Raw genomic sequence first — 25,520 nt, forward strand, 5'->3', positions numbered from 1 at the left:
GGGTTCGGGATCTTTCCTTGTAAGTAACCTATAACTAGTTCTCAATCAGTATCTCAACTAGGGCTGGGACTATTCGAATAATTTAATATTCGAATATTTTACAAGTATTTGAATGCTACGAATAAACTTCGAATACTATTCGAATACTGATGTAAAATTCACAATACTGATGTATTCGAATAGTATGGTGTGAAGTGGGTCAAAATTAGCTTATAAGATTTCACCCTGACAAATGAACCTAAAGAACTTCATTTATAATTCACACCATACTATTCGAATACTTAAATATTCGAATAGGATTCGAATACTTAAATATTCGAATGGGATTCGAATACTTGGATATTCGAATGGGATTCGAATACTTGGATATTCGAATAGGATTCGAATACTTGGATATTCGAATAGGATTCGAATACTTGGATATTCGAATAGGATTCGAATACTTGGATATTCGAATAGGATTCGAATACTTGGATATTCGAATAGGATTCGAATACTTGGATATTCGAATAGGATTCGAATACTTGGATATTCGAATAGGATTCGAATACTTGGATATTCGAATAGGATTCGAATACTTGGATATTCGAATAGGATTCGAATACTTGGATATTCGAATTATATTAGCCAAATAATTGAGCAACTGAAGTACTCGAATATTCGAATACCGAAAAAGTCGACAAATAGTCCCAGCCCTAATCTCAACATCCTTATGAATCTATACTACTAGCTTTACTCGGTAGTAGTTCGCCCGAAATTTAGATTCTGATTTTATTAAAAAAAATTTTTTTTTAGGTTTCTTTCTGAAAATGGTCACATTCATCTGGTTTAGTCAGGCATAATGAACTGAGGTACATTTCGTGATCCCAGAGTTTATCTTTCGAAAGTGTTTAGGTGACAGACAAATACACAAACATATAGAAGCTGTCTGCTTTATATATTAAGATATAATAGCTGTGTATGTAAAATTTGTAATTGTATTTGTTATTGCATTGTAATAGCAAATGTGTGCCTTATTTATGTGACGCGACAATAATAAGTAATAAAAAAAAAATCATATTTTGTGATGTTTCTATCGTAGGATCTTCAGCTACATACATCTGCTAGTCCAGCACTGCAATGCATAATGATGAATTTATTTCGTAACCAACATAGTACACTCTTTACTGCAAGTCTCGAAAACTGTCATGAATTGTTTATGAATACGTCACACATTTATTGTGTTTTCGTGATTAATAAATGGGCCAGGTAACCAATCTTTGTATGTCATAATTTTAATTCGGAGTATGTAAAATTTAATACCTATCATTCAACTAAATACACAATACCAAATAAATGTCCGAATCTGGTTATGTTTTCTACCTTTCGTTATTTAAAATTTATTTGTTTTTATCGTTACTTAAAATATGCGTATTTAAATGTGTTTTTCTATCGTTTTTTTTTATAATAAAAAATCCTATTTTGCGTTGGAAGAAGTGTTTTACTTAATTCTCCTCAAAATAATTAGTGCTACTTTCGCCCCCACCGTATGTTACTTTCGTCCTACCCCTGCAGGACAAAAGTAACAATGACAGTGACTGCGTAAAACTGCCATAACTCTTTGACTACTAATCACGTAAGGCTGAATCTGGGCTCAAATGATAGACCAAGAAACATAGTATCTTAAGGCATAATTGTCATTTTTATATCTATAAAATATAATTGTAGGCTAGGCCAAAAGTAAAAAATGTTACTTTTGTCCCCGCTCTCCCCTACAGTTGCCAATAAATAATGATACTTATAATGATAGAATTTATTTTTATCGTCCCCCAACAAAGAACATTTCAATAAATATTTGTATCGGACAGAGCATTCCTTGACAGAGACTTCCTTGTTTAGACTGGTGAATCTAACATACCTACCCAACAAAATTTGTAACTTCTCTTTCGTAGTGCTATATGTGATCACTTCAGTACCTATAGGTATATATGTTTCATTCAGACTCACAGTGAAGAATTGGATATCTACTATATTTACTAAACTATCTGACTCACTAGGGCGGAGCGATACTATATAGGCCAAAATTTAAATTTGAATTTTCAGTTGGCCTGGGTTAGGATTACATGATTATATGGTCATTTTTAGGAGAAAAAGGAACCTGCAGACATGAATATTTTTCAAAAATTTTTTTACAGTTGTGTTTGGTTCAATTTCAAATTTTCCGCTCCACCCTAACTCACGCATTCGATTCCTTCACACTCTTTCTCCCAATCACACCCCATCTCCCTTTACTATTTACCCTACTTATTGCACCCTTTCCTGTTCGTTAAAACTCTCTTTGGTCTTTTTATCCCCCTTGTTCTTTTATTTCCCTTTCTTTTCTGTTGCAGTTTCCCGAGCCAATTTATAATTGTTTCTCCCTGTTTCCCGCTCACCTAGATCTTCCATCCTGACCCCCCTTTCGGATGATCACTTAGTATTAAATTACAAATCAATTTTTTCACAAATATTTAATGTCGCCTGCAAGAATACTTAACTACCCCACTTTAATTGACCTTTTCATCGTGCCATGTTAGAAGATTCCGTGTGCACATAAATAAATAAGCATCTTTGACAAGAGGAGAGAACAATCAGTTTCAATTGGGCCTCACTGTAATTGGCTATAAATCCTTACGCAAATGCAACTTCTCTAGCATTAAAATTATACCTTCGAAACATTATGGAACTAATTTCCTCGTCGACAAGTCATAAAAAACTCGTTTCTCGCATTCGTATCTCAGATCTGTTAAAAAACGAGGGTTTCTCAACTCGCGCCAGCTCTCAGCGCGCGACACAGAGATTTAAATTGAAGTTGCAGCCTCGAAGACGCTAATTATTTCTACCATCAGCGGAATTAAAATTGTACGAGCAGCCGGGCGACGCGGAGCGCGCACTTTCCTGAGAGTCTACTGTTGCGCACGCGATCGTGTCAGATCTGCTTGAAGATCGAGGCAGAAGCAGTGAAGTTCGTCAAGCGTTAGCCTCACATGCGGCCGTCATTGCCGCCGATTAAGCCATTAATTAACACAGCGTTATTGCTTTTAATATTCCCTAAACTTCGCGACTTTAAAACTCGGAACACTTCTCCTATTCACGCTACTAAAATCAAAGCCGGGTTAGTCTTCAGAGGTCCCAAGCGCTTAAAAGATTTGGGGATCACTTCAACGCAATCTACAATTTCCTAGGCATTTCCGATAATTTGACTCGATAATTTCGTAACAAACTTACATTTTAAAATTCAGAAAATTTCCACGGTGCCCCCCACCCTTCTCCTAATGCCCTAAGCACGTGCTTATTTTGCTTCCTGGTTAACCCAGCACCGACTAAGATTCAAGATGCTCGAAGTCACTAAAACGAAAAGAAAGATTACCTCTTATCGACGAAGCAAGCTGATTCCTCGCCGCGCTCGGTCCATGCATCGGCTTTCCGAAAAATTTCCCAGCCCCGCATCCTGACGGCAGCGCAGGTGTTTATGAAGATCGAAGTCTATTCCGACCCACTGCTTCCACAGAAACGGTTCTCGCATCACCGCTGTATCGTTCGCGAACAACAATAGCTGAACACTTTTATGAACGTACCAGTGTCAAAGCAGTGCTCCCAGGTTCCATCTGACAAGTATTTTTCAACGGGCAAGCCACTGATTGCAATTCACTGGCGTGGGGTCGCCCATTACCAGTCGTTCGTACTTTAAAAACCGCGGTGGATCCGAGATACCGGAGTATGGTGCCTTGGATTATGCAGGCGATCGCGAGGGGATCTTGTTAAAGAGTAGCCACGGAGGGCATTTGTCGTCGTCCTGGTCGTGACCAATTCATTGTCGCTTCACAGAGAGAGCGAAAACATCGCTTCGACTGGCCATGCCTATTTATAAACCTTCTTAAGGAGATTCTTGGACGTTTTGCTTCTTCCTTTCTTTCTCTTTTATAGCAATAACGCCCCCTCCTCTTTGTTCTTGGACACTGAAACCGTGGACATTTAAAGAGAGCTGCGCGCAGGGAGATCGGGCAAGGTGGTGAGCCACGGGATCCAACTGGCGTCACGAAAAACGGGACGATTGATCGTCGTATCGCTTTCAAAGTATCCTTTACACCACGAGGATGGCAGCAAATCTCGCGGCCCCTCCGATCCGTTCAGTTCCCTCTGCGCTGAACACCATGTATGTTTTCACGTGCCTTGTACAAACCTTCGATTAATCACCCAACTTGAATCTGCGATAATTGAAGTAGTATAGGGAACCGCAAGTTTTAGTATTGGATTTTTTATAATTAATTAACCGTCACACTGTCGTTGAAGTTTAAGAGTTGTTCCAGCTCGAAGGTCACGCCACCCTCAAGGTGTAACATCATTTATATCGCGGGGGTTGCCGGAACCTGGGTTCATTCTTTTTCATTCTGCTCGTATGTTTCATGGCGAGGCATCATTTATCTTGAGTAACTTCAAAAAGTTGGACGCAATAATTGCGCGCACAGATTCAATTTTCCTTTCAACTGAATGGAGAGCACTTTTGGATAACCTTCATACAGCCTTCACCTCGATTTCACAACATTTCCTTTTATCGCTAATTTCCGGGGAACCTTGAAGCGTTCACTCAGCCTTCAAGTTCAGCTTCGTTCTATTTATTCTTCTCATTTAATCCCGAGGCTCTCAGCTGGCGGGGCACATGTATCCTCTGTTTACCGGCACCAGCGCGAAAGTATCATCCGGGAAACCGTCGGGGAAACACCACTCGTACGCCAGTCGATGACGGATAGAGACCACGGACTCGCCGAAGAATGTCAGCCAGTTACGAGTGTGTTTTCACTGATTTCCACCAGTCAAAGTTTCCGTTCCACTGGAACTGAACGAAACACACTAACGTCGAACCTCCCCGATTTTGCCTTATTATTAACTCACTGTTCGCACAAAAAAAAAACAACCACCGCGAGCATACTTATAAACAGTGATTCTAAATTCTATCGAGCCGCCGAAATGTCCAAATTTTCAGAGAATGTTTAACCACGAAATTTGAATGTCACCACAGATTTGCCGCGAGACTAGGGGAATACAGTTTCACCGGTAATAATTTCAGCCCCGACGTGGCGCTCGCCGCGAACAGACACTCCGCGACAATTTTGAAAAACCTTTGCCCGGCAGATGTCGCGCGCCCGGCTTGCTGCACGCTGCAAAGGTTGGAGCGCGATCGGCACAGCATCCACGCCAGTGGATCACTCGTGAGACACTAAGCGACGAGAGACAGAGAACGCAGACACGAGGTAGAGGTGAGCTACACCGCAGTTGGTCGGGCCTGAAGGTGGAGGAGTGCGTGCCGGCAGGTTGCAGGGAAGAAGGAGACGACGGATAAAAGTGGACAGGGTGGGAAGTAGAGGCAAGCAGGTAGTGGGAGTGGAGTAGTAGCTGGTTGCGTATACGAGCCTTAAAAGCAGGTATCCACGTGGCCGGTGCTCGTAGTGTGGGGTCAGTTCGTAGCACGATGGAGCAGTTGCCATAAAAATAACGACCGAAACCCATGTGCTGTGCCTGCTCCTCTTTTTTCCTCTCCATTATCAGCGACTTACCCCATTTGCAATTTCCTAAGACGACCGCGGACCTGTTAATTAGAACTTGATACCCATGCTCGTCCTTATAAAACGCATTGCCCCTCCGTGCACCATAAATGGCAGAGGACACGCTTCAACGGACTATGCTGTTTGGTTTTAACAGCGTTTTTACTCCATTCGAGCACACTAGGGGAGACCGGGCCACAGTGGTTAAAGGAAAAAAACTCAAAAAATCATGTCACAAATTCGTATTGTTTTTTTAGGTATGCTTTTTTTATCGGTTAAGGTGATTGTCCCCAGTTCTGCTCATTTCGTATTTTTCTTATTATTATAAGCGTCACGTTTGTACTGTTGTTACGACAAAATAATTATAAATTATTTGAACTTTTACGCGAGTGTTGCACGAGCTTGGGGCTAATCAAAGTGCAGCATAAGCAACGAAAAAATTTTAAAATCAACGGGGTCACTATTGGTATTCGATAATTGGGCAGAAAATGGTTTCTGCAGTAAATGTTCTTATTTATTAACAGATCTTCTTATTTATTAGATTTTGTACTATTTTTGATTATTTTAAGTAGAAAACAGGTGATTAGGTTTAGGGTCAAGTGAATCACCGTCGTGTCCGAATTTCTACTCACCAAAATTTTAGCAACATAACCTCACAATTCAATATATGCTGTAACCTCTATTTCTACTCGAAGGCATTTTATTTTTTGTTTATCATTATTTTATGCTTTTGTTGTGTTATGAAACATCTCCATAAAAGATGTAACTTATTTTAACCTGAAAAGGCAACATATTATATGAGCAGAAATTGGTACAAATGGTGAGTAGAAATACGTACATCGCTATTTTTCGTGAGCAGAAATACGGACACTTAAAGCATTATATTTAATTACAAATTACTAGTAGTTAAACATCTTGAAATATCTTTCTTAAATAGTTTTCGACTGGTTGATTTATTATTAAAGAATTATTCAATTACTCTGCAAATTTTCATCACAAACAAATTTTGTACACCTTCTTTCCGACGAGTAACCTCTTAAATGAGCAGAAATTGGGACACTCACCTTATGTATTGGTCATTTCCTGTCACTTAGCCTCTAAAACTGATTACAAGCACTAAAGAAATATGGCCAAAAATCCGGGTATTTTCCGATTTCGTGTTGTAGCTCGTGAACTGTAAAATATTTTTTTACCAAACGATGCACCTAATTAAAAGAAGTAACTTTTGCTCTGAAACTTTTTTTTCTATCTCTTACAGTTCGCGAGTTATAACACAAAATCGGAAAATAGCTGAATTTTCAAGGGGTTAATTTCACCCCCTTCGAGTGAATTTTGGCAGCAAAAAAATTGCATTGTAATCAGGAGGAAATCCCCTACATATTCACGAACTTTCAGAATTTTTTGAATTTCTTCCGTGTTCGGATATATCCTTGTGAATGGAGAATTCAGAAGAAGAAAAATTAGTTGCAAAACACAAACACTAAGAAGTAAAAAAATATAAAAATTTAAGTGAAATACTTGTATTTCACTTGATCAATAATGCAGTAAAAACTAAAAAAATAATTATTTTCTTGCACTACAATTTCGGTGGTCTTAGGTATGCGACTTTAAATAAAATCATACAAACTGTGTGATTATCCTTTTCACAATTGATTTGAACAATTCTACAGGATCACTGAGTTTGTATATTTTTATATTTAAGTTACACATCGCCATCGAAATTGTAGTACAAGAAAATAATTATTTTTTACTTTTTAGTGCATTATTGATCAAGTTAAATAAAATCGTTGCACTTGCAATTTTTTTTATATATTTTTTGTGGCCGAATTGCCAGAACAGCCAGAATTTTGGCAATGCCCCTAACCTCTTAACGCACCAATTAAAAATTCAAAAGCGGTCGTTTTTCCACCAATGTTTTATTCTCTACTTTCTTAAAATACAAAAAAAAACATTAACAAATCTTAAAAAAGAACACAAAAAATGTTGTTTTATGTTGTTGTTGGAAAAAAGTCGTTTCCTTAAACCCGACTTAACTCGGGCGAGTGCGCTAAGAGGTTAGGATTGGCCCTGAACTTTGACGAGAGGCATCCGTTCACTCGTCAGAGTTCAAGCACAATGCACGAACGATTTGGAAGGTAATGAGGTTTCCTTTCTGGTCGATAGGCAATCGCATTGGTGGGCGGGTACACGTTTCCGAAAGATTCTTTAATTCGATGCCGCACATTCAGGGGCAAAAAGAAGCGTAGGGGAAAAAAGTATCGCCCCCTGGCGGACAATCCTGCAAGGAGTAACTTTCTGGACACACAATGACCAAGTAAATTGGATGGAAATTCACGAGCCGAGAACGGTCAACGCGTTGCCCACCCTACGTGCATTTTATATGAGCTGCCGCGAGGAACTACCTCGGATCCACTCCTGATTATTTCATTTACGAGACTCCAGTTTTTGCGCCACCAGAAATTAAATATCTATTCGGTCGAACGGAAAGTTTTTGTGCTTTCTGCGGGGTGCCGTTATAACATCGTGTTGCGTAATTCCTTAGTAGCTGTTCGTTTATTTTAATATATAAAGCAGATAGTTGATATGTTTGTGTTAGGGATTGCAATACCGGTAAACCCTAAAATTTGTACCGGTAATTTGCCAAATTTTTACCGGTAATTCGATAAATTATATATAGCAATATAGCGCATATATGCGTTCATTAATTCCATCGACATCTACTACGTTATCAGTAAAAAAACACTCCAATTACTAATAATGACGAAAACTGAAGTATCTCATGAAGAACCAACTCTGATCCAAAAGAAAACTAAGAAACTGAATCAGTCATGAAAAAATTGACGTATTTTCAAGTAGAAAAAGTAAGGAGAAAATATATACTGTGAATGGCATATGATTTCTTAATGCCTACCCGGCCAACAAGTGTATAATCTGAGAGCGCTTTATCCGTGGCTGGATTATTTTGTACAAAAATTAGGTAGCGATCAGGAGACCAAAGTTTAGACGAATTAGGTATGTTTTTGTGTGCTTATTTGATTAAAAGAATTGTTAAATAAAAAATATTTAATTATGTATGTAAGTGAAGATTCTTTTCATTGTTTTCGTGGTGACGATCCATATTAATAAATATTGTCAATAGTTATACAAATATATCTATTTTGTCTTATATTATTTTATATTTTATGTTCAGAATAGTTTTATTTCCATATATTTTTTATAATGCTCGATTAGAGTTAAAAAAAAGTTTTTTTTGTAATGTTTACTCTTATATTTTCAATACCTTAAAAAGTACCGGTAAATTATCGGTAAACTGGTTTTGATTAAAAATTTTATCGAATTACCGGTAATTGAAAAACTCGGTAATTTTGCAATCCCTAGTTTGTGTATTTGGTTGTTGCCTAAAAACTTTCGAACGGTAAACTCTTTGGTCACGAAATGTGCCTCAGCTCATTATGCCTGGCTAATCCAGACGAAGGCGACTATTGTCACAAAAATAATATTTTTTTTTGTTATAAAATCAGAATCTAAATTGCTGCTTTGTTTTTATACCTTCATGTGTGACTAAATCAAATTTTATTTAATCGGGTGAAAAGTTTATTGCCGATTGGTATTGATAGATACCGCAAGTATGAGCACAATGATATAAAAAAAATCATGTTTTATTTTTAACTACATTAAAAGAAAATATTACCATTTGGAAGATCCCCAACCAGAAACTTAAAAAATTATTAAACTTTGGGAATATTTAGAGGATATATAGATATGCATTATGCAATTTCTTTTTGCTGCCCAAATTCACTCTAAGGGGGTAAAATAATTGAACCCTGACAATTCGGCTATTTTCCGATTTTGCGTTGTAACTCGCGAACTGCGAGAACTGTAAGTTGCCAAATGGTAGTCCCAATTAGAAGGAGTAATTTCTGTCTTGAAACTTTTTTTCTATCTCTTACAGATTGCGAGTTACAAAATAAAATCGGAAAATAGCCGAATTTTCAGGGGTTAATTTCACCCCCTTAGAGTGAATTTGGGCAGCAAGAAAAAATTGCGTGATACATACCTATATATTTCGAGAAAACCTGAACGTTTGATGCACCTGGACATGTCCCTAGTTTCGGTAGATTATTTCACATTTTACAAAATGTTCCGACCTTTCGCGTGTATCTTATCGCCGAATGTTTAACCAAGACGAAGTGCTCTTGCTAAAATTGTCACTTCTCACCTTTATTTGCGTCGATAAAATTACCCAAAAAATACATTAAAAGGACAGACTGTATTTAAACTCTACAGGGGAACGAAGTCTTGAGTCCGCTGAAAATTATGACGAATTTCAATTTCTGCGGGAGACGCGGAGGTTTGTGAACGACCGCTGCGACAGCCAATAAAAGCTGCGAGTTGAACATCGTCTGCCAGGGGGGACCTCCTCCCGCTGGACACTAATTAACGAAGGAACGACAGATAGAATTGTAACCGAGAAATTAGACGTGGAGGATCGTTCAAAAGTTGCACGCTTTGTGAGTGCGTCGCCCACTTCTTCTTATTCCCACGTTCCCTCGCAACGATTACCCAGCTATTTACCGCAAATTCATCATATATGCAATATTCAGTTAAGCGTGGCAATTAACCACAGACAGTAATCAAGGTAACGAAGGATGTAATTGACTGCACAAACCGCGGCGTAGAAAAAAAAATATTAAACCTCGCTATACAATCTAGAGTCTAGACTCTAGACTACATGACTGCGAAGTGTTTTGGTTGATCAAAAGTGAAGAAACTTGTAATCAACATAATGCCATGAGTGATGATATCGCTGTCATTAACTACTATAAATAAAAAGTAAGACATTCATGAAAATATATTGGGTTGGCAACTAAGTGATTGCGGATTTTGTCGATAGATGGTGTTAGCACATTCTGTTGTTTTGTCAACGTGTTCAAAGGACCTAATCTACAACCCCTGGCAATAAGTTTGGAAGCAAACGCAAAAATACGAAATTAACGAGAAACACCAATATTTTTTATGTATAATATGCAACGGTATATATATGAAACGCGTTGTTGTGAAACAACCACCGTTTAGCATCGAGCCCGCAAGACGTGTCCCAATGCTAAGGAATCCGCGAACGGTGCGCGGATAACGAACGTGGCACAGCCACGGGTCATCGGACAGCGACCATTAGGCCCCACCGTGACCCAAAATGACCATATATAACCACCGCCCAAACGGGGCTGGCGCACTCAACTTTTGCGAATCGATTAGCGATCACTACCGTGATGATCGCCGCGCCATTGTCAGTTCAAGCTCAATAAATCTTTGTTCACTCTACGGTGAGTTCCAACTCTTAAACCGGCTAAAGATCCACTACCTTCGGTTCATACCGAATCCCCGTTCCCGGCACCTACACCCGTACTATCGGAGCCCGGAGGACGACCCTTCAGAGACCAGCCCACGGCAACCGATGAGATTCTCAGGGAGAATCTCAGCCCCGGCAACCTCACAACAGCGTGGTAATGTTAAATTGGTTTTAAAGTAAAAGCACCAAAAATAATTAAGAATTTTGTTTATTATATAATACAAAATATGGAAGAAACAAAATGCGTCTGGGAAGTAAGTATGTAACGGACCGAAAGTGGACGAAAAGAGGACAGTTTATAGCAACGTTAATCGAAAAAGATCGTGGGTGAAGCAGGATGAACCAGCCCAGACAACAGCAAAAGCTGAGATTCACCAAACAAAGATTATGCTGTCAGTTTGGTGGGATTATAAAGGAATTCTGCGCTTCGAACTTTTACCAAGGAACCAAACGGTTAATTCAAACGTCTACGTTCAACAACTCACCAAACTGAGCGATGCAGTTCGAGAAAAGCGGCCAAAATTGGCAAATCGCGAGGGTGTTGTTTTCCAACATGATAACGCAACGCCTCACACATCTTTGGTCACTCGTAAAAAATTATTGCAGCTAGGTTGGGATGTGTTGTCACATTCACCATATCGCCCTGACCTTGCGCCTTCAGATTTACATTTATTTCGTTCCATGCAGAACGCCTTAAATGGTAAAAATTTTAATGACGCTGATGATGTAAAATCTTATTTAATTCAGCTTTTTGCTGGCAAAAATCAGAAGTTTTATGAACATGCAATTATGAGACTGCCTGAAATATGGTAAAAGGTCATCGACAAAAACGGACAATACCTAATTTAATGAAGTTATATTTTCAAATAAATTTTTTGAATTTTCTTTCTTACTTAAAATTCGCAATCACTTACAAGGAAACATATCGAACCCGAAAATTCTGATTGTAACGAAACTCCGTACGATTGTAGAGCATGTCGGAGTATGTAAGAAACGATTTTTTTTTCTGCGGAAAAACACTCCGAGGGGGTGAAATCAGCCCCCAAATTTTCAGCGATTTTTCGTTTTTTGAGTATAACTTTGTAACGGTGCGAGGTAGAAGAAAACCGTAAATGGACAAAATGTTGAGTTTTTGATGCCGTATAACGCGCTGCAAAAGAAATGTTTGTACGTCCAACAATTTATAAATAAATTAAAATTTTCGTTATTTTACATATAATTTCTAACCGTGAGGGTTAGGGACGATCTTTTTCCGTGTAAAAGTTATAATTCGCAATGGTTTACTAAAATGTAAAAGAAAAAAATTTTGGTTCATTTGTTTATTTGTTTACAAAAATTTTCCGCCTTTGTTCATATTACTACCATCTGCCACTTGACAATCGAGTTGTTGGACGTACAAACATTTCTTTTGCAGCGCGTTATACGGCATCAAACACTGAACATTTTGTCCATTTACGGTTTTCTTCTACCTCGCACCGTTACAAAGTTATACTCGAAAGACGAAAAATCGCTGAAAATTTGGGGGCTGATTTCACCCCCTCAGAGTGTTTTTCCGCAGAAAAAAAATCGTTTCTTACATACTCCGACATGCTCTACAATCGTACGGAGTTTCATTGCAATCAGAATTTTCGGGTTCGATATGTTTCCTTGTTAGTTGCCAACCGAATATTTTGAACACGAAAATGAAGGTATAGTGCCTCTACGAGATATAGTGACTTAGGTGTGAGGTACCTAGCGGGGTCTTAATCGATACCCTGCTGGGTACGGGCCGCTAAACGTGCCCCCACTACTACCTCTTGCAGGACTGTGTTTAGGGAAGACCAGGTCAAAACCTGGGCCCTATAGATTAAGTGTTACAACTTCGATTTTAATAAAATAAAACAGAAATTGAAGATACCCGTTTATCATTATTAAAATACACCAATTAAGCTTTGCTACTGGCTATTAAAAATTGTCTCATTGTCAGCACATATTAAATACAAATCCATTTCAGTAAGGTATATGTACCTACTGCATTACAACAGTAGCAATATAAATTATTTTATATTAATAACTTATTTTACCCTTTAGGGCCCAGGTTTTGACCTGGTCTTCCCTAAACACAGTCCTGCAAGAGGCAGTAGTGGGGGCACGTTTAGCGGCCCGTACCCAGCAGGGTATGGGTTAAGACCCCGCTGAGTGACCTCACACCTAAGTCACTATAGCTCGTAGAGGCACTATAAGTTAGTTGTCACAGAAGCTCAGGTTGTCACAGACGCTCTTCCTTCCCACATCTGAACCCTGCGATCATACTTTGATCTCTGCCTCTCTAATTTCGGTCCAGGTAATTTGCTCTCTCGTTATCCCTAGTTTCTGTGTAATGTGCGTTGCATCTGCCTCCTAGTATTCTGTCGTATTGCCATTGCACCTGCTCTGCCCTGTCTCTTTGCGCTAGTTCCTCATCAAACTCTCTTCCTCTCCTTCTTTCTATTTCCTTTTCTTGGATATTCATCATTTTTTTGCCTACTATTTTTTTGCGTATTTATTTATGTACTTTTGCTTATGACAGCATCTTTTTTTACTTCTTCATAGTCATCCATTGTACTCATTATAGTGTTACAGAAATTTCATTAAACCTTCGTTGACACACCTCCTTTTTCGATCAATTTTGACATACCTGGGTGGCTCACACCCAGAGAAATTTTTGAACATCTGCAATTCTCATCTAAAGAATCCAATTATTATGGAAAAAATCCTGGATCAATTTCAAGGTCTCTAGAATGTATTTCACTACTTTTTTTATTTAAATTTTATCGCAGTTTTTGTAAAAAAAATCCAGATTATCATATGTCGAAAAAAACGAAGAAAATCTTTAAAAAATTGTAAATTTTACAAATTTCAATAATAGAAGCTAAAAATCTACAGAGTTGTTGTTGAGATATAATACTTTGAGAGAAAAAATAGTTTGTACGTCGGCTTTGGAAAAAAACTATTTATCTTGCATATAGAAGGTACAGAGCGTCAAAATCAGCTTATGGGTGGCTCACACCCAGATTATCAACGAATAGTTAGTTAAATAATAAATTTCTTTCTTTCAGTAAACTCATCCTGTACAGGTGCCTAAAAATTTTTTGAAATTCGATAAGCATGTAGGTTTAATTATTCGCCAAGAAAGTGAATACAGTGAACGGAACAATGCCAATTTGGTGCACTACTGAAAATTTAAATTTTGTTTAAATAGTTGTATTTAGTATACAATTTTATTCAGATGCTGTGTTGATTACGCTTTTCATACAAATTTTCTTTCTTCAAGGTTGAAGATAGGAGGAGTAATTTTCACGACGGTATCTTCCCGGAAAACCACACCCAGGTCTCATGCCTTTCTTTCGGTTCCCTCTTTCAACCTGCTGTGTAAATATTCTACCTCTATCCGGGACACCTGCAGAGAGCATTTTCGTTAACGCAAGGTCTCATCGGTGATCAAGTATTTGCGCTTGCTCATAGTCTTTCACGGTCCCAGTGATGATATTGTACTTTGATGAACAAACAGGCGTACAATCGATTTTCTACCCCCACCACAGGAAATTAGCTTATCGAAGACACTTAAGAGGACTAGGCAGTCGAAAAATCCACTTTTTTATTGCATTTTTTGAAAGTACTATCTTTTCTGAATAAAATGATGGAGCGCTACCAAAATCCGGTGACTTCTTAATTTTTTTATGAAAATCTCGAATTTTTACGAACTCTATAAGAGGTTTGCCCCGAAATGGCACATGTTTTACACATCATTTTACACGTGGAATTTTTTCCAAGTCGATCTGAACCTCAATTCGTTTGCAATCAGGAAAAAAATGAAGAGAAGAAAATATTCGAGAAAAACGCGTTTAAAGTTTCTGCTCGACGTTTTTAGCTGCCAAATTTACAGTTTTGCGAATTTTATTATAAACCAAGCGGCATTTTATTCAGAAAAGATAGTACTTTAGGAAAATGCAATAAAAAAATCGATTTTTCGACTGACTAGCACCCTTAACTTAGCCCGCAGCGTTGACTTGAAATTTTAACTTTACTTATGCCATCTATTTACTTGATTTTTCAAACAGTATATATCGAAGACTTAGTGCACAATTAAGTTTATTTGTACCACAGGCTCACAGCCTATTACAAAGGAGGTTGTTTGGTTCTCACATCTACATCCTTACTTTTATCTGTTTCACAATGTACTTAAACCTAATACCCATACTTTATATATTATTTATACTCTTTTAACCAGTAGGAAAAAAAACAAACCTAAACCTAAACCTATTTACACTCTCATTACATTTCAATTAGCGCAATTTTTCTTATTTTTATGACTGACTGTACAAAATAAAACATATTCTTTGCTTCCTCGACATTCCCAATATTTAATATTTCAGGGAACTCTTTTTCCCTGACTTTTTGTGCATGCCCTTGTTGATATTGGGAAAATACAAATAGAACATGCTTTAAAGTCTCCCTTCTTCCCATGTTTAGTGCACAAATATTGCACGTCCATTTTTTTGTGAAATTTGATTTTTGATATGCAACAAATAGCTCTTAATTGTTTTCGCATGCTGTACAAAAATCACATTTATATCCACTTAATAAATTTGTCAAAAATAATATTTATGTTCATTGTATGCCCCTGAAGCTTATGTACAATTGCACATTTAAGCCTGTTTTTCTCGAAAACGCTAAAAGTGTTCTCCAATATTTGACAGAGTCGTAAGTTTGCAAACTTCAACAAAATATTTTCCAGATATTATTTCCTGAAACAGCACTTTTTCCAGAAGCACATTTTTCTTTTACCAAGCAATAAAAAGAGCAAGTAAAAGAGTTAAATTAAACAGTATGAAAGCTGTGGGGGTGAATCAAGTTTCCAATAGAAACGTTCTGGTAAACGCATTTAGATTATTTCTCAAGATTAGGAGAAGAATGAATGGGACGATTATTTTAATTAAGGATTGCGCATTATGATAATGAAAGCAAAGCCTAGCTTCCCTCCCAGAAGTTCCCCGCAGTAGGTTGCCGCGTACCGTGTACGTTCGCTTACGCAGCTTTGCTTTTATTTATAATTGATTACGGTGGACTCGTTAGAAGCCGGTCGGTTGACTAATAACGTATACACCGAATGACTCACTCTCACGGGAGTGGACTCTCCGTGAAATAGAAATAGATCGCGATGGACCGGCTCGGACGGTCAGAGATGCGACACCGGTGACCAGTTCCGGTTCGGACCATGACTCTTTTGAAAGCAGCACACGTGACTCGAACAACGTTGCAAAAAAACTGAAAATTATAATTTTCCGAGTTCGTATGAAATTATAGGGAAAAAATGTTTTTAAAAACAAGCTTTTGTTAAAATTACAATGGTATCGGCGCACTGGATCGGTTAGATTGAAACAATTATTATTTTAATAAATTAAAATAATACTATAATATTTTAATAAATTAAAATAATACTATAATATTTTAATAAATTAAAATAATACATCAAAGCTATTTTGCAATTATTATTTTAATAAATTAAAATAAGACATCAAAGCTATTTTGCAATTATTATTTTAATAAATTAAAATAATACATCAAAGCTGTTTTGCAATTAATTAATTATATATATTAGCTTCCGACGTTTCGATCTTGGTTTAGATCATCTTCAAGGAAAGTTAAAAACATATATAAAATACTGCGTATGCTATTGGAAATAAGTCACCGTGCTCTGGCACAACGTGTGACTTGCGAGTTGGTTGGAATAAGACTTTTATTAAAATGTACCTACTAAAAGGGAAATACTAATAAATGGCTACCTTAAAAGAATTCCATCATATGACTAAAACTAAAGGCGTGAGGGGTAAATATTGAAATGTCCTTTTTATATAAATATTTATAATGCTCTACGTATTTTGATTTTTGATACATTAGTTTTCGCATTCTGCTAGAGCGTCCTTGTTGCACGAGTGTTTTTCAGTTAAATAGCAGTCTAATTCCTCAAATGAAAGTTTGTCCTGAGATCTAACCTGATTAAAAGTCCAGACAAAATCATGCGGGTCAGCAATTAGTTTTTGCATAACTTTGAATGTTCAACATTTACGCACCACACTTTTATTTTTAGTCACTTGGCGGAATTCTTCTAACAAGGGAGCATCCCGAATTCGGAAATTTAAAAAATTCTGAAACTTTGTGAATATGTAGGGAATTTCCTCCTGATAACAACGCAATTTTTTCTTGCTGCCCAAATTCACTCTAAGGGGGTGAAATTAACCCCTGAAAATTCGACTATTTTCCGATTTTATTTTGTAACTTGCAATCTGTAAGAGATAGTAAAAAAAGTTTCAGGACAAAAGTTATTTCTTTTAATTAGACGTATCGTTTGGTAAAAAAATATTTTGCAGTTCACGAGCTACAACACGAAATCGGAAAATAGCCGGAATTTAAGGGGTCAATTTCACCCCCTTAGAGTGAATTTGGGCAGCAAACAAAAATTGCCTTGTAATCAGGAAGAAATCCCCTACATATTCACAAAGTTTCAGAATTTTTTGAATTTCCCGTTTCGGGATCTTTCCTTGTAAGCGTTCCTTTGTCTATTAGTCAAAGGCATTCTGCCCTGTTGAAAAGTATGAGCTTGTCATAAAACAAAATGAATAGCAGAAAGTATAGGAATTCAAAATCAATTAGCATGTACACTAAAATAAAAACGTTACCACAATTCCAAAAACTGACGTTGATTTCATACTACACTCTTAAATCTCGAGATTCAACGAGCAGTAATGATCTATCACATAAAAAGAAGCAACCCAGCTATTGGTTTTAAATAATACCCTATGTCAAGTCCCTTCAAATAAGATTCTCGTAATGCAAATTACACGTAATAAAACAGGTCGTTACGGACTAATTATAAATTGAATTTCAATTAATTTGATCGTAAAAAGCAAAGCAAACCGGACAGTTGAATGTTTGCAAGTGCCCTATGACACATCACCCATCTTAAATCCGTATAAGACCCTGTGTAATAGGGCGATGCGGAAAATTTAAATTTGATTTTCAGTTGGCCTGGGTGTGGGATAGTTGTCTTTTGATTAACCAAACACAACTGTACAAAAATTTTGGAAAAATATTCATGTTTGCAGGTTCCTTTTTCCCTTAAAAATGTAAAAATTTACAATGTGAATCTTTCTTTTTATATTTTGAAAATTTAAATTTGAATTTTCAGTTGGTCTGGGTGCGGGATAGTTGTCTTTTGATTAACCAAACACAACTGCACAAAAATTTTGGAAAAATATTCATGTTTGCAGGTTCCTTTTTCCCTTAAAAATGTAAAAATTCACAATGTGAATCTTACCTTTTACATTTTGAAAATTTAAAATTGAATTTTCAGTTGGCCTGGATGTGGGATCGTTGTCTTTTGATTAACCAAACACAACTGTAAAAAAAAATTGTAAAAATATTCACATCTGCAGGTTCCTTTTTCTCCTAAAAATGATTATAAAATCATATAAACATATAATCATTTTTAGGAGAAAGAGGAACCTGCAGACATGAATATTTTTCCAATTTTTTTTTTACAGTTGTGTTTGATTAATCAAAAGACAACTATCCCGCACCCAGGCCAACTGAAAATTCAAATTTAAATTGTCGCCTATATAGTATTATTATATAATCATTTTTAGGAGAAAAATGAACCTGCAGACATGAATATTTTTCCAAATTTTTTTTACAGTTGTGTTTGGTTAATCAAAACAACTATCCCGCACCCAGGCCAACTGAAAATTCAAATTTAAATTTTTGCCTATATAGTATTATTACATAATCATTTTTAGGAGAAAAATGAACCTGCAGACATGAATATTTTTCCAAAAAATTTTTACATTTATGTTTGGTTAATCAAGAGACAACTATCCCGCACCCAGGCCAACTGAAAATTCAAATTTAAATTTTCGCCTACATAGTATCGCTCCGCCCTACAGTGTGTAACCCTTCCGTCAGCTTTTAAAGATGTGAATTCGAACCTGACAGAACGATTCCGCGCCGTGTCACACGGAATACACACGATAAATCGTTCGTAGGTAGTTGACTGCTGGGAAGCAATCGATGGTTTCCTGTTTGATGTGAAAGAAGGTCGGGGAGCGCGTTTCCTCTAGTTTACGAGTTAAACGTGTCACTGGAGTGCGTACGAATTGTAAACCAACGTGTAAATCGCGGGCCGCGCATACGAGCCTTGAAGGAAAACACGTGATTCGGGTTTCGCGCTTTACTCTGCACGCGGGTGCCCGCGCGCATTTGGGCACGATTTCGTGTGCGGCGAACACGTACAGCGGAGCAACACGAAGCCAGACGCAACCGCGTTGCTTTAATTATAGACCGGAGCCCTTCTCCTTTCCTTCGTCTACCCTCAACACCGCGAAATTGGAAAGCTAGCGTCTACGACGGATCGCGCTCGTTTCTTGTAGCTGAGGGTAGGCGCAGCTACTGGCAAAACTTCCGTGGAGCCTCTAAAGGTGCGATCCCACGGCGCGTGGCTGGGCGAGTCACGCGCCGCCCCGTGGGAATGATGACCTCGGGCCCGCGCGGCTTGGCTTCGGTTTTCCGTGTTTAAAATGCGATTATAGCTAAGCAAAATTATTCTTGCCATTATTTTTTCCTGTACGTACGTGTACTTTAAAAGTATTTACTCGTTTATTATTTTTAATGTTATTTTGACTTATTTATAATTATTTTTCGCTTGCTTTTGTGTGTAAATAGAAATACAGGTGTTCCCAATAAAAGTTAATTTTACCTGATTGTGTCTGTAGGTATTGTAGGTACTTGATAGGAAATATTATTACGAAACTATAGTGTAAATATGTACAAACTTATGCAATATATTCTTAATTTTAATCGCTGTCTTCTACATTCGGCAGCGAAGGATTTGCCAATAGAGCAATCACATTCGATGTTAATGTTGATCCGATTACTTTTCGATATTTCTCGAGGGTAGGTAAAACAAAAGAAATAGTTAAATCTCTTCTTGAAATTCGGCTGTGTTCTTAAGACAAAAATGAATTTCTCAATAACCTGGAAAAACCAGCAATAGTTGTCCTTAAATTCTATTAATGTGTTTATCAAAGTACCAGAAAAAATAAATATTACAACACTTCCTGATGCTTCGCACTATTTTTATTTTATATGTATTATATGTATTTCTGATTTTTGCTGAAATACTTGTCTGTTTACATATAAATCTACAGTAAACTTATTGATTATAATCTGAAAATATTAACTTTTACTGAGAACACCTGTATTCTTACTTACACACAAAAACAAGCAAAAAATAATCATAAATCAGTAGAAACAAATAACATGAAAAATAATAAATGAGTAAATACTTTTAAAGTATATATACGAACAGGAAAAAATAATGACAAAAATAATTTTGTTTAACTGGAATCGCATTTTAAACCCCTGTCGCCCGCTGCCAGTAAATCTGGCCCGAATCAAAGATCAGCTTATCTGGCAAGACGAATTCTGCGGCTAGATTTGAATTCAGCGCATCCAAATTTATAGGATATGATTTATAACATGCCAAGGAAAAACTTGGACCACACATTATAACGGAAAAACTGCGATTTCCTTCGAAAGTGTCAAAATTGACATAGATTTTCAAGGTCAAGACTTGTTTGTCACACTTGTTCAATATTTTTCCCTTATTCTGCAACCTCTTAGCTTTAACCTCGAAAAAGATGTATCCCTCTATCTTATTTCTATCAAAAGTTCTACGATTTTAACACTAAAAAGGGCAGTTTGTCCCACTGTGCGCCGCACAGTGGTACATAATGGCATTTTTTGTTCAAATCATTATTTCCCTGAGAGCCTATTTTCGAAAGGCTAGTATATGTATCTTTGGACTTGAAATATTGTTCCCGTTTTCAACTATATCGTATTAAAGTATGCACTTACTCTCTTTTAGCTACCAGATGGCATCCAAATTAGAAAATCAATAAAAATTTTACTTATCACGTTTTTCCACTGTGCTCTTCATTTGAGAGTGTGTTCGTAATATTCGAACGTCTTAATATAATTAACGTCAGTAATATAATTGCTTTTATCTTGAAGGAAGCTAATAAACCGTCCGCCATCGTAATTCAGACTGCTAAATTTGTACGAGTACTTATATCAAAATTTGAAGTATATAATTTAAATCGTTTACGGAATAAATTTTTCCTCTTTAAAGATTTATATGATTCTTGGATGATTCTTTTTTATTGCGCAGCAGGCATACTATCATAGTATGTTTTATGTGTTAAGTATAATAGAACACTTTTCCTCTGTGCTATTCATCCGTTTTCTTTAAATCCAAAAATTTATTTCTTTGGGGAAATTGTATGCATATGATTAAATTATGAAATCAAGCGAACTAGGTTACTTGTGAGTACATATTTAGCTAGACGGGGCGTCATCGTGAATATTGGAAAAGTTTCAGGCGGGCTACTTAAAAGTGCTTTGTTCTAGTGTATTTCAAGGAACTTTTCGATAAGTTCAGTGGGTTGCTGAGGAGTTAAATATAAGTACTTCATGCCCGACGTCTTCGAAAGGCTCTATTCATGACGATAACTTTTAATACTGTTCAGAAAAGCTATTAAGCAAGACAAATCTTTGTTCTCCAGTCGTCTATGTAACGCATCAAATATAATGTCATATTCCGAAGAGAAATTTTTAATAGCAGCGTGGACTTTTCAGTACCTGCAAAAGGGTTAAATAGTACTTAATCGCAGCTGACTCGCAACAGAGAGCGACAGCACTTGAAACATTAACCGACGTTGAAGTATTAACTATATTTATGAGAATGGAATATTGGTGCGATATAGATTGGCCATTTCAGATGAATAATTAACAAAAATTTAGACTACTGTATAAGTATGTTGGTCCTAAACACGAACGGTATTTTTCAAAAAATAAAAAAATTAAGTGTAGCAATTCTGAAATTAACTAGAAGACGAAACAATTTTTTGCAACAGTATCTATACACATACATCATATTGGAAAAAGCTACTGAAGATGCAAAGGGGTTGTTTTCGTGATAATAATTTAATTTAGTGGGGAGATTATAACGTTGAACTTGAATTTTTTTGCGAGATTATTTCTTGTATACAGACCGGTATCGATTTATTATTTTAAATGGGAATTGTTTCATTCGTTCTATTGTCCTCCAAGCCGCATGCAACCTAACAACCAGATGATTGAAGTGTACCTTCTAATAATCATTTACCAGATATTTTTCGGAATGTTGACTGTAACTATCAAGTGTAGTTACCATTTCCAACTTATATTGTAAAATTAATTATGTTCATCGGCAAATCGTAGTTTATATTTATAAATATATTTACGTGTTCTGAATTAGGTACTGAAAATCATTACTGCGATGCGAAATTATCAGAAAAGATCAACGATAATTTTAGTTACGCATGTAGCTGAAAAATGTTAATTAAATTTTATACTTATCGCCATTGTTCATGAAACTACCTAATAACTGATTAATCGCAAGTACTTTTCATACACCTAGCCAAATACCTACGTGTTACTTAAAAGGAGAGGTTGCCAGGTGTTCGTCTGCGATTGCTTTGGTTTTTGGATAATTATGACGCAAATGAAATTTATATGAAGTTTTACTTAACACAACTTCGTAACCCTTATGAACTTTGAGGGGTGGTTTTACCTCCTAAACATGCAGATAGGCCAAAATAAAAAGACACGTATTTCTTATTTTTTGGTCCTCAAAAATATATCCAAAATTCAAAGCACTCGGAGGCGGGCACCAACTATTCTTATGAACTTTGGGGGTGGTTTCACCCCCTAAACATGCAAACGGGCCAAAATAAAAAGACACGTATTTCTTATTTTTCGGTCCTCTGAAACATATCTAAAAACGAAAGCAATCGGAGATGAACACCTGAATATCTTATTATTCTGGGGGTTGGTTTCACCCTCTAAATATGAAAACGGACCGCAATAAAAAAATGTTATAGAGGACCGAAAAATAAGAAATACATGTCTTTTTATTTTGGCCTGCTTGAATGTTTAGGGGGTGAAACCACCCCCAAAGTTCATAAGGGTTACGAAATTGTGTTAAGTAAAACTTCATATAAATTTCATTTGCGTCGTAATTATCCAAAAACCAAAGCAATCGCAGACGAATACCTGAAAATCAATAAATTTGAGGGGTGGTTTCACCCCCAAAACATGCAAACAGGCCAAAATAAAAAGACACGTATATCGTATTTTTCGGCCCTCTAAAACATATCCAAAATTCAAAGCAATCGGAGGCGGACACCTGGGAACCTCCCCTTGTTAGAACACAGTACAATACCAGTGTAACAAAAATATACAGTTTCATTTAAAAAAATGAAAGTGATACTGAAAAGTGTATAAGTAATGTTTTTATATGTAAAGTAGGTTGGAAAACAATTGCATGTACATATACACTTACTGTATACTTATTTGAAATGAAATCGCTACTTGGCATTGAGAGTATAATAACTCAAAAAAATATCAATTTTGATTTTCTTTACACAAATACACACCATAGATACAGTATTTTTATCATGTAAATCGGGACATTTCACTTTGTTAGTTTCCCACCACAAAGCAGACGAATCAAATAACCAATATCACTGTCCAACAGCCATTTTGTTCTGTAAGATTCTATAGTCGTATTTTATAGATTTTTGTTCGCTGAAAACGAATCCACAAATCGTTTGTCGCCATCACCCTTAGTTTTTGAGAAATTCAATTCTGAACATCTTTTGTGTCGAAACATTCATAGTTATTCGGTTGCTTGCTACATAAAATTATTCTACTATAAATCCTCCCGAATACAGCGATATAAGTTATTGCTGCATTATGAACATTTAAATATGTTTAAACAACGATCAAAGGGAAAAGAACACCCGAAATGCACCCACTTTTACAGATAACATTAATTTTATTTCCAAAACTAAGAGTCTAGGAGAAAATCTGACTATTCCATGCGATTTAGCAGACATTTTTCCACCGGAAAGCATCAACAGAAGTGTTAAGTCACGTTTTGTTTTCAATACAGAAGCGAAATAGTTTGGCAAAACGTGCGGCGCGGACAGTGGTAGTCAACGGCCGCGCGCGAGCCACTGCCGCTCAGCGTTACAGAATCGCGTAACGCACGTGACTACCACTGTCCGCGCCGCACGTTTTGTCAAACTATTTCGCTTCTGTATTGAAAACAAAACGTGATTTACCACTTCTGTTGATGCTTTCTGAAAGAAATTTTTCTGCTGCATCGCGTGGAGTAGTTAAATTTTCTCCTAGACCCTTAGTTTTTAAAATATATAGCAATATATCTGCAAAAAAGGGTGCGTTTCGGGTGTCGTTTTCCCTTTGATCGTTGCTTAAACATATTTAAATGCCTATAATTCAATAATAACTTATACCATTGCGTTCTCAAGGGTTCATAGAATAATTTGACAGACCATGCATTTAAAAATTGAAAATTTGCATTTTTTTCAAAGTCGAATTTCTCGAAAACTGAGGGTGATATCGACAAACGGTTTGCGGATTCGTTTTCAGCGCACAAAAATCTATCAGAAGCGGCTATTGAATCTTACAGAACAGAAAGAAAGTTTAATTTTGTTGATGCAAATTTGAAACTGCTTTTCCTATAAGATTTACATTTTTTTAGTCACGCCACTATCAATGCCGAGCAGCGAAATGTAATAGCAAAATAAAAAACTGCAATATGGTAAACAAATAGTTCCTCCATACACCTTCAGCCAAACAATTCTAACCCACTCGTGAAAATCCGATTAGGAATAACCTTTCAAGATGCATGCAGCCCCTACTTTACATTATAAATGCTATATCTTCGGTTATCTCCGATCCTCACCGCGTTCACCCGGGATTATGCAAATAGGGAACACGAAAGGGCGTTATCCTGCAATGTGTAATTCGACTTCGCTGATCCATCCGGATATGACGCAGCTCGTTTTCACCGGGATGCAGTTGGAATCCATGAAATACTTGCTCGTGCCACCTATTCTCTCTTTCTACTGTTTCTGTCCGTCTGTTACGATTTCGAGATTACGATCGAAAGGCAGCGAGAACGGGGCTGCAACAAGGACCAACGGGTCCAGCCTGTCTGAGAGGATCACGCCTACGATTCTAATGGAACGACCTTACAGCCGTGTACGCATTGCATATTCTCCCCAGGAAAATTCAGAAGTGGCCAAGTGTACAGCTACTTACAGCATTCAGGTTTTATGCCGCTTAACATTATTACCTGCCACGTGCTTCGGATCGAATTTACGGTCGCTGGTGATCGTTTTGAAATTTCCGAACTATCCGTTGATTCTTGTAAACCTTTAGAAATGGATCTCATAAATAGGATGGAGATTTTTCAATAGCACAGTTTTATGGGTGGTAAATATGAAGCAATATTGAAGTCTTGCACTCTCGCGTGATACACGAACGTCGCAGTGGCGGATAACGTGCTAATATTTCCAAGTTGTGTCGTTGCAAAAAATAGCTAATTATATCTGAGTAGTGGGTATACCATAAAAGAAATAATTGATCAATTTCTTCGCGCTTAATTAGTCTTCTGCAACTCTAAA

General features: G+C 36.9%; 1 protein-coding gene across 6 annotated transcripts in view; it reads right to left on the bottom strand.

Annotated features, from left to right (window-relative positions):
* The window catches only part of Sick (sickie), a 626,930-nt gene that overhangs the window by 399,564 nt on the left and 201,846 nt on the right, over positions 1-25,520 (bottom strand). The window contains exon 1 of one of the 6 annotated variants that reach the window (XM_076818207.1): positions 3,389-3,539. The exons of the other annotated variants lie outside the window; for them this stretch is intronic. The gene's annotated coding sequence lies outside the window, so the exon portion shown is untranslated. Of the gene's footprint in view, positions 1-3,388; positions 3,540-25,520 lie in introns of those variants that run through there. 6 annotated transcript variants of the gene reach the window in all.

Source organism: Andrena cerasifolii, chromosome 8 (genome assembly GCF_050908995.1).
Source record: "Andrena cerasifolii isolate SP2316 chromosome 8, iyAndCera1_principal, whole genome shotgun sequence".
Classification (NCBI taxonomy): Eukaryota; Metazoa; Arthropoda; class Insecta; order Hymenoptera; family Andrenidae; genus Andrena; species Andrena cerasifolii.